Consider the following 10,037-nt stretch of genomic DNA (forward strand, 5'->3'; position numbering starts at 1 on the left):
GAAGGCCACCTTTGACACTTATAGTCTGGCTTCTCCCATTTGCATGTTAGACTCTGAATTTTTTTAAAAATAAAATTGGAACACTTAAATTATATTTATAAATTATTTACCTCTATCGATATTTTAGCAACATCGTGTTTGTAACCCTTAAAAGTTACTAATATGAAGAAAACAGTCCAATGAATTGTCTAACACGCTAACATGACATCGATTCCTTCCGGGTCTGTTAATGTTTAGTCTGTAGCTGCAATTTCAAATCTGTTTTGTTGTACCATCCCATGTTTATTAAATCCAGGATAATTTGTTTGGTATATGTCATCGTATTGATGACAATAGACTTATAAACACGACTATGTTCAGTTATAAAAAGCCTCAAAACCCTTACTCGAAAACACAAAGATTTGCTTGCCTAATCTACATTCAACCAGCGATTGGGTGGTTTATATTTATCCTCCAGATAAATATGTCTCAGTTTCCATTAAAAAAATGGTCTTACTCATTTATTCCGTGTATTACTTTGGGATTATGTATTTGTATTGTTTATGGGCAGCTTAGCCCAACATATTACAGTACGTCGTGTCCCAATCTGTTCGCCACTGTTAAATCGGAAGTGAAAAAGGCTATCGCAAAAGAGAAACGAATGGCGGGATCTCTTCTGCGTCTTCACTTTCATGACTGCTTCGTGAATGTAATAACTTCAAGCTAGTTTCTCTTCATTTTTCATATATTGTTCCTCAATCTTAGGAATATAAACCGTTGAGAGGATACTATCCGCAAATTTTTCAATTACGAAAAAAAATCTCCAAGCTTGTTTTTGAAAATTTCCGATCATTTTGGTAATACTTCAATCATAGATTTGTTATTGCAATAGATTTGAATTCTAATTATTTTTATTTGTACTACCATTATAATCTTCGTACCTTATTTTCTCAAGTCGAATTGATAATTTCCACCTGTATCTTTTAAAGCAATAGTATTTTGCCCTAGATGCTTTAGATTTTTTAAAATTGCCAGATTTAATCTCTGTATTTAGAATGTTACAAGATGAGAGCTCAATTGAATACATTGAATGGGTTCAAATGTCCTGATGGGCCTTTATTATGCGCGAGTCGAAGTTTTAGTTCTCAGTTTTGCAATCATGGTGCAATTTCCAGTAGTTTTTTAATCTCGTCTATGTTTATGCACAAATTTTTGAAGGGTGATCTCCATATATATTGTTAAATACACTTTAGTATTGCAGGGCTGCGACGGGTCTGTTCTTTTGGACGACTCTCCGACCTTAAAAGGAGAGAAGAAAGCACAGCCAAATAAAAATTCTGCAAGAGGATTCAATGTGATAGACAAAATTAAATCTGAAGTGGAGGCTGCGTGCAGCGGAGTTGTGTCTTGTGCTGACATTTTGGCCATTGTCGCTCGTGATTCAGTTGTCGAAGTAATTCCCTATCTTTCATCTAGTGTGCTGAAAATTTTAATTACCTTTAGATAAGTTTCCGTAGATAACTATGGTTAACACTTTTAGTTTTCTTTTAAAGATGGGAGGGCCAACATGGACGGTGCAGCTTGGAAGGAGAGATTCAAGAACTGCAAGTCTGAGAGCCGCAAATAACAGTATTCCAGCTCCCACTTCAAATTTCAGCCGACTTGTCTCAAGTTTTCAAGCTCAGGGTCTTTCTACAAAGGAAATGATTGTTCTATCTGGTAATTCATGCTTGTCTCCTGATAAGTGTTCCACCATAATTACTGTCTTTAAACTATTAACCCTGATTTTCGTTTTAAAAACATTATTTGTTCAGGTTCTCATACTATTGGCCAGTCTCGTTGCACTTCTTTTAGAGCTCGAATCTACAACGAATCGAATATTGACACTGCATTTGCCGCTTCTCTGAAGAAAAAGTGCCCAAAGAATGGTGGTGATAACAAAATTTCCCCCTTGGATCTGGAGACTCCCACCACTTTTGACAACAATTACTACAAAAATCTCATCAGTCAGAAAGGAATTTTACACTCTGATCAGCAGCTCTTTGGTAACGCTTCTGTTTATAATTCTCTAGTGACTCTCTACAGTACCGATCAGAATACATTCTTTAAAGACTTCGCAGCTGCCATGGTGAAAATGGGAAACATCAAGCCTCTCACTGGTAGCAAAGGAGAGATCCGAAAGAATTGCAGGAAACCCAATTGATAGCCACAAGAACTAGATGTTAATTTCATTGCTAATATATGTTATCACATATCCTTAGCGGTTTATATATCTCTATAATAGACTCTGGTTGTTTTCATTTATCTATATGATAGAATATAAATAAGTCATAGACTGCAGTCACCGATTGCTAGTCATGAAAGTCAGCATGTGCTCCACGATACCGTATCTGACGACTGATTGACGCCTATATGTATAAGAACGTATATGTCAATGTAAGATGGATCATTTATATCCCTAGCACCAAAAGAGGAGTCTGTATACCCTACCATTATTTAGCATTTGAAGTGTTTGAAATATGAAGCTATCATCCACTATTGTGGATTATATATGACATGAGCATGATGCATATTTGTTACTATTCCAACTCAATTATGAAAGCATCATTGGACATTTACACATAATAAGTCCTATTAAAGTATAATTTATTTTAATATAATTAATAATTATATTATTAATGTTGTTAGGCATTTTCTAATAGTGGAGTGGGATGGTGTGAATGTGTTAATGTTAGCATTTATTTTTATATTAAATTTGACAATCATGTACGAGTCAAAATTTAAATATTTATTATAAACAAAATATGATCAATTATTTTAGAATTTTTTTTTTAAAATAGTGATTAAAACAAATAGAAATACAATGAAATATAAATATTTATAGGTGTAGTGAGTTAAATATTAATCATTTTATAATAGATATCTATCAAAATTTCTTTAGATAGATTTATATAAGATATCTATACCAAGGAATATGCTATAAATAATAAAAAAATTTCAAAACAAGATACAATTATTATAAGTATGAAAGTAAGTTACTTTTGTATTTTTAATAATATCAAAATAAAGTTTTTTAAACAATTAAATATAGAATAATAATAAAATTAAAGATACAAATCATAGCTTATTTAAAAGAAAATGCTTAGTTGAAATGTCATATTCTATTCATCAAACTTAGTTTTTTTATTATCTAGCTTTAAATTTTGGTCAAATTAAAATGAGATGATATTATCAATTAATAACTAGGCATAAATTGTAAGATAACAATTTCTAGCCTTTGATAGCTCGAAGAGGCTGGTCCGAGCCAATGCTCATTGGTACCCACACCCCTCAAGTGGCCAGTTGAAGCTAAGCTTTGATGGGGCTGCAAAAAATGGTTGTGTCACAGGTGATTGAAAGTAAGAGATGGGGGAGGGAAATTCATATTGGCCTATATTGGTAATTTTGGAACTAACTCTTCAAATATGGTTGAAGCTTTTCTACTACTATGGAGTATCAATTTCATGACCCATCTAGGAAAAATACGAGATTTTGGTTGAAGGAGACTATCAGTTGATAGTGGATGGTATCAATCAGCGGTCAAATGATCATTGGGTGTTGGCAAGTTTATTGTTTGACATCTGTCTACTCCTTGAAAAAATGGATATGATCAAAGTTTAGCGCATATATGAGGAGGGAAACAAAGGGGTTGACAGACTGACAAATTTTGGATTTGAAGTGATTGGACTAGGGTCTTGGCAACAACTACCATTGCTTCTACATGAAATTAAAAATCTCATTGAGAGTGAAGCTACGGACCATTAGTATCATGTGCCATAGTTTGTTTAATGGGACCATTGACATCTAGTTTAAGGGTGATAATATCGAGTGGTATGTTATCATACCAAATAATTATGATCTCATATGTAGTTTTCTACAGAATTCTCTCAAGGTGGAATTTTGTAAGATTTGGGGCTATGTTTTCAAGTACACCTAATAATGGAGAACTAATGATAGCTCTAAAAGGTTTTATTTCTATTATATTGGAAGTTCCCAAAATTGCAACTTTAATAAAGGGGATTTTCCCTTTAATTGTTTTTAAGTTCCTAGGAAATGGCCTCAAGACATTTTTGGTCAAGGAAATTGAAAATATAATTACAACTATAGGGCTCTTTCTGATCAAAGCACTCAGAATAGTAATTATAACTATAAAACTCTTTCTGATCGAGGTACTCAAGATAATAATTACAAATGTAGAACTCTTTCTGATCAAGGCACTCATAATAATAATTATGTTGTTAGAACTCTTTGGAAGGATTACCACTTCAACCCTTTTACTAAACTTAAATAGTTTAATGAGTTTTCTTTTTTAACAAAAAGAAAATTATGCTTTGCAATTTCCTTAAGGTTTTTAGGCTAGAGGAAATGGAGGAGCCTAAGTTTCTTTTTGATATGGGCGGAGAAAAAGACAAATTGAACCTTCAAAAATGAAAAGTAAATGGTAGAAAAATGAATGTTCTTAGATGTATATCACTAAGGGTGGTTTGTAGCCATTTATGAACACCATGGAAGGATAGGATAAGTTGATGTTTATGGAGTTTCTTAACCCCTAGAATTATAGTAAGGGGGTGATGAATGCTATTTTCTTGAAGATTAATGAGGAAGTAGTTGTTCAAGCTATTGATCTTTCATTGGAAGGTAAAAAGTGGAAAAGTGTGACTAAAGTTGCACACAAGACAAGTATGAATAGCTTCTTCAAGCTAGATGAAGAGTTAGTTTTTCTTAGAGGTGGCTTTAATAGGTATAAGCTTTGGGGCCCACAGAATAGTGTTTACTACTTAGTCATGGAATACCTAACTTTGGAGGGCTTCTAAAAAGCATGTTACTATTACCACTTCCCCCTTTTGAACCACTTTCTCTATCATGATGAAATATATTTTACTTTCTTTTTACTACATGATTTAGAGGTATCTAAAATGGTTGTTAGGAAGTTTAGGGAAGAAAGGACAAAACTATATCATACTACTTCAAGGCCTCATTTTCTGGTTTTACAATTTTCACTGTAGCATGTGTCCTACCCATAATACTCTCTTGTTGCAAATACTAGCCCTAAATACCTCCCCTTTGGTAGTTTCTACCTACATTTCTAATTTCATAGAATTTCCCTTCATCTAGTCGTAGGAAACCCTTGGTGTCTTTTAAACCTAATATGGGGTATATTTTTGACCTATGTGAGATAACAATAGAGTCCTCTAGGTTGAGGTATAGATCTAACAAAATTTCCAATAAACCAAAAAAAAAAAAAAAGAGGAAAAAAAAGATATCTCATAAGAGATAAGCTTAGATTTTGAGTCTAAGGGGAGTGGGGAAAAGGAAACCATGCTAGGCAGAAGTTGAAAGCTAGGAGGAACTTCTATATTTCAGAGAGGAGGACACATTCTAGGAATCTAAAGAAATCTCCTAGAAAAAGGACACCCATGATTCAACTACCTTTAGTATAGGCATGGTGGATGTCAAGATGAAGTATTATAATTTGGGCACAAATGATAATTCTCCCATGATTTCTACTTCCCCCATTAGGAATCCCAACGAGGACCTCCCTATTCCCACTGCTCTAGGGAAGCCTCTTATTTAACCCCTTACCCCTTTTACTCCTCTTATGCACCCTCCTATTTAGGACCCCCTCCCAACCCCCAATTTGGACAAAAATGTTTTCAAATAGGTTGAAGCTGAATTGAAGAATTTTTTGGATTGAGTAAGCAAAACAAAAGAACCCACTAATTGATTTGAACTTTAAGTTCACAAATCTAATGGAGATTGTTGTAAAGGTTAGTTCATTGTAAAGGTTATGCATTATGTAGAAACAACTCTCCAACTTCTTTTGTGGATGAAGATAAGAGGTAAGAAAAATGAGGAGGATGAGAGCGCCAAGAGAATCTAAAAGTTCCTATTGGATGAGTAGCTGGACATATTGTTGGGGAAACCAACCCTTCCTAATGAGAAGAAATAATAATGGGTTGGCCTCATTATGTGTTAACTTTTTAAATACTTTAATGATGGTTAAGCTTTGGTCCTACATGGCCAATATGAAACTTTTAATAAGGATTTTAATAGTGTTAGCTTCTTCTTTTTTCTTGTTCTAGCTGGTTATTAGTATTGACACTATAAACTATAATGGTTTTGATAGTAGATCAAAAAAATCTAGTAAGTACTTTTGTTATACTTTGAAGCATTAGATAATAGCCAAAAGGATGGGGAGCTAGCCCCAAAGGTTATTGTTAGCCAAAATGCCCTCCCAGCAAGGAATCAAATTTAAATGATAAATCACCCAAAGGTTGCCAAGGGATTTGAATTAAGAATTGGATAAATCTTATATTATGCCTTGGAATGTTATAAATCATGACTATGCAATTTGTGGAGTCATGGTTTGTTGAGCATCAACCAGGGTCAAGGTGGAAAAGGTGTGCTTTAGTATGTTATCACCTATTCGCATGGTGATATTGACATGCTACTGTTTAAGATTTGATGGTGCAAAAAAAGTAGATCTTCAATTCTTCAAAGACATATCAGGCACTATTAGATCATCCAAATCTACAGCCAGTGCATGATTGCTGCAAATCAAGAATTGGCTAAGTTTTGAGTTGTGATCGAGTGGTTCCCCTTGTTTTGCTTGGTTGTAAGGGTTAGGGAGTAAACCTTAGTCAAGGTTGTGATGGTGTGGATGCAATCAAAACTTAACCTTCACAAGGTTGCAATGGTTAGTAAAGAATGCTAAGAGTAGCTTGTGATGCAATGATGATTAGTAGGTCATAGTTTCGCAAGCAGTAATTGTTATTAAGGAAAGGTGGTGGTGAGATTGCAATTATGAATGATCAAATGCAAGGCATAAAGATTGAACCACTGATAGAGTGGCATAATGGTAAGAAATGTTTTGTCCATGTAGCAAGACATGATGGTTAAGTCTTGTTTGACCAAAGGTCATGATTGATTTGGAAGTTGATGGTAGTAGAAGTAGTTTCTTGAATGATGAATCTAATCTTTCTAATCTCCTATAACTACTTTCATTGATCCCTAGGCTTGGTAAATGCAAAGAGGTACTCCACCACCGTCAGTTGATCCATTCATTTAGTCAATGATTAAATGACTGCTACTTTTGACCTCTTAGAAATTTGTTTGCTGAAGAAGTGATCATCTCATGTATGGACTTATGCCATATTCAGATCTTTTCAGTTTTGCAGTGATTATCCTCTGAAGATTTGATTGTTGTGGTTGATTTTTATCTTATGAGGGAAGTTACACAAGTTATGCTGGCACTATAAAGGAAAATATTATACTCTTTCTTAGGATTAGATCTTCTCTATTTTCCTAGTATTGTCTTAGCATGCTACTATAAATTCCCTCTTTGCCTTTGAATTATATGACTATTTGTGTTATCTCTTTCAACCATCATCATCCTGTGCAATCTTACTTGCCTCTTTTCGATGAACTATGAATAATTGTAATCTACATTTTCTATATATCTTTGTCTCATGAATGATAAGAAGTGAAGCATTTTTTCCTTGTGTCACTCATGTGGTTGTCTGATATTTATGTAGTTTGCAGATTAAAGAAAATTTGAATCTATATATCTTTGGGCTATCATAATAATAGGACTATGCATGTATGGGAATAGATTGGCATGAATAGCCTATTTTGGTGCATCACCTCATTAGAATAGATTAGGTAGTTACTTTCATGTATTCCTTCTCCCTTTTCTCTTCAAGAATAGTTTAAGTGCATCCTAATAGTAGAGGAAGCCAGCCTTCTCTAGAGACTCAACCTCATAGTTCAGGTCTCATAGCTTGGAGGTTATTCCCATAATTCATGGGGTTGTCCTTAGGTAAGGCTTTGGATTAGGGTGAAAGCTTTTGTGACAACAGTTTTTGGCATGCTTAGTGGGACATCATATTAAAAAATTTAAAGTTCATTGGTGTTGAAGAGAGATTCCATGTTCATACTAAGGAGATAGTATTGCCTTCAGTATTAAGCCTTTAGAGGCTCATTGTTCAAAGGTACTTAGTGACTCTACTTTCACTAACAATCTAGTTCCCAAATCAAAGTTGCCATGATTCGTGCCCAAGAAACACATGAGAGGATCCTTCAAAGGTAACTTTCAATATCAAGAGCTTCTTTTTCAAATTCAAGAAGAAAGGCCAGGGTATCCTTATCAATAATTAGGAGTGCAATAGCAACACATACTCCTATAAGATCTATCTCTACTCCTCCTATTGTTAGATCTCAACCTAGGATACCATTTTCTCATATTAATAGATCACTTGTTTACATTGCTAGAGTTCATGCTTTCACCACTTTTAATGGTGGGAACCCCCTCCTATTAGCCCAAAGACATGACGTACCAGTATCAACTCTTAAAAGTGTACCTGAATTTACAGATGAAACCTCTATCTCCCCTATTAAACATATTCAAGAGGTGTCCAATGGTTATAATATTCATAGCATCACCAAGGATGATGTAGCAGTTAGGCTTTTTTCCTCATCCCTAAAAGGAAAGGCACTATAATGGTATAGAGGTTTTCCTCACAACTCTATTACTAATTGGGATGGGTTAGGGGAAAAATTATGCAAACATTTCAAAATAAAAGTGATCATCTATCACTTTTAGAACAAATGACAACTATCAAGAGGACTCCTCATGAGTGCATTACTAATTTCAATTAGAGGTTTCAGAAGACCTAGGATAAGAGACCTATTGCAATGAAGCCCTCCCCTAGCAATGCATTCTTGTATTACCTCAAAGCTTTCAACAGTGACATTGCTACCACTTTGCAATCTATGGGAGAGGACACTTTACCAAATGTTTATGAGGTTGCCATAAGAGAAGAGAATATTTCAATAGAAGGAGGAAAATTAGCTCCAAGTCCCCCAATGTCTTTCTTCCTCGACCTACCTAATCATCAACCTATTGTGGCCCCTATTCATGTACCCTCTGTAAGTTGGCCTCTTGTTGTAGTTCCAATAGCCTCCACATCCAATGATGGGGTTGATAGGATTGAGGCCATGATGTAGACACTAATGTAAAATGGAGAAAGGAGGATACATGACCAAGAAAAGAAGATGGAGGACAATAGTGCAGTGGTGCAAAAAATAGGAAATGAGTTGGTGACTATGAAGAGGCAACAAGCTCAAAATAATAGGCCTCTCCAACTCCATAGTCAAGGTCCCATTCATGGTAGACCTCCAAACCAGAGTCATGCCCCCTACAATAAGAATAGACCTATCTATCGACCACCCCTAGTCTTTGAACACGAACTAAATAGGGTTTTAGTCACTCAAAACAACCTTTCCCAAGGTCCAGATTTATGCCCTTCTTGTAACTACTCTTGTGGATACTGCATGTTTCAAAAGGTAGAATCTTACTTGGATTTAGCTGTAGTAGAGAAAGTAGTTACCCAAAAACAAAATGCTACTCAACCTCTTGATACTTTTTAGCAAGATGATTAGTCTTTTATGAACTACCTGGTTGAAGAAGATGGTAATGTAAATAAGGATTCTTATGCTTACAATACTAGGAGAAAGAAAAGAGTTGTGGAAAAGGTTTCTCCTTAACCTCCTAATTAGAATTCCACATCAGGTGTAGCGCCTTATATATAAGAAATTTCCCAACAACACAATGCGAATCAGCCTGCCAATGCCCCTTAGCAACAAAGGCACGGTGAAAGTAGAGATAATGTGATTAACCCACAAACTATCCCACTTCAAGATTCTACTTCCAACGTTCTTGCCATAACATCTAATGCTCCTTTTAGTGTTGTAGAGAAGATGAGGAAGACCAATGTAAAAATTTCTATGTCGGATACTATAACTAATGTACCATCACAAAGGAGGTTACTACAATAGGAGTTGGAAAGCATTGAACTTAGAGATCATCTATCTAATGTGGAGGATTTTGTGAGCTTGGTACACCAATCAAAGGAGGTAGAAAAAAGTAAAAAGGTTAGATCCCCTCCATTTTATGTTTCTCTAATTATAGGAGATAAGCTAGTCTGGAACTGGATGATTAATTCAGGGGCTAGTAGTTC

The 10,037-nt window shown here is 35.0% G+C and overlaps 1 pseudogene across 1 annotated transcript; it reads left to right on the plus strand.

Annotated features, from left to right (window-relative positions):
- The first annotated feature begins 483 nt into the window (after positions 1 to 483).
- Positions 484 to 2,531, plus strand: LOC149565981 (peroxidase P7-like; annotated as a pseudogene). Its single transcript, XR_016361520.1, has 4 exons — positions 484 to 688; positions 1,241 to 1,432; positions 1,533 to 1,698; positions 1,794 to 2,531. The product of XR_016361520.1 is annotated as a peroxidase P7-like (transcript).
- The last annotated feature ends 7,506 nt before the right edge of the window (positions 2,532 to 10,037 follow it).

This window comes from Cupressus sempervirens, chromosome 3, assembly GCF_028749045.1.
Source record: "Cupressus sempervirens isolate cs-2001-9-10 chromosome 3, ASM2874904v1, whole genome shotgun sequence".
NCBI lineage: Eukaryota > Viridiplantae > Streptophyta > Pinopsida > Cupressales > Cupressaceae > Cupressus > Cupressus sempervirens.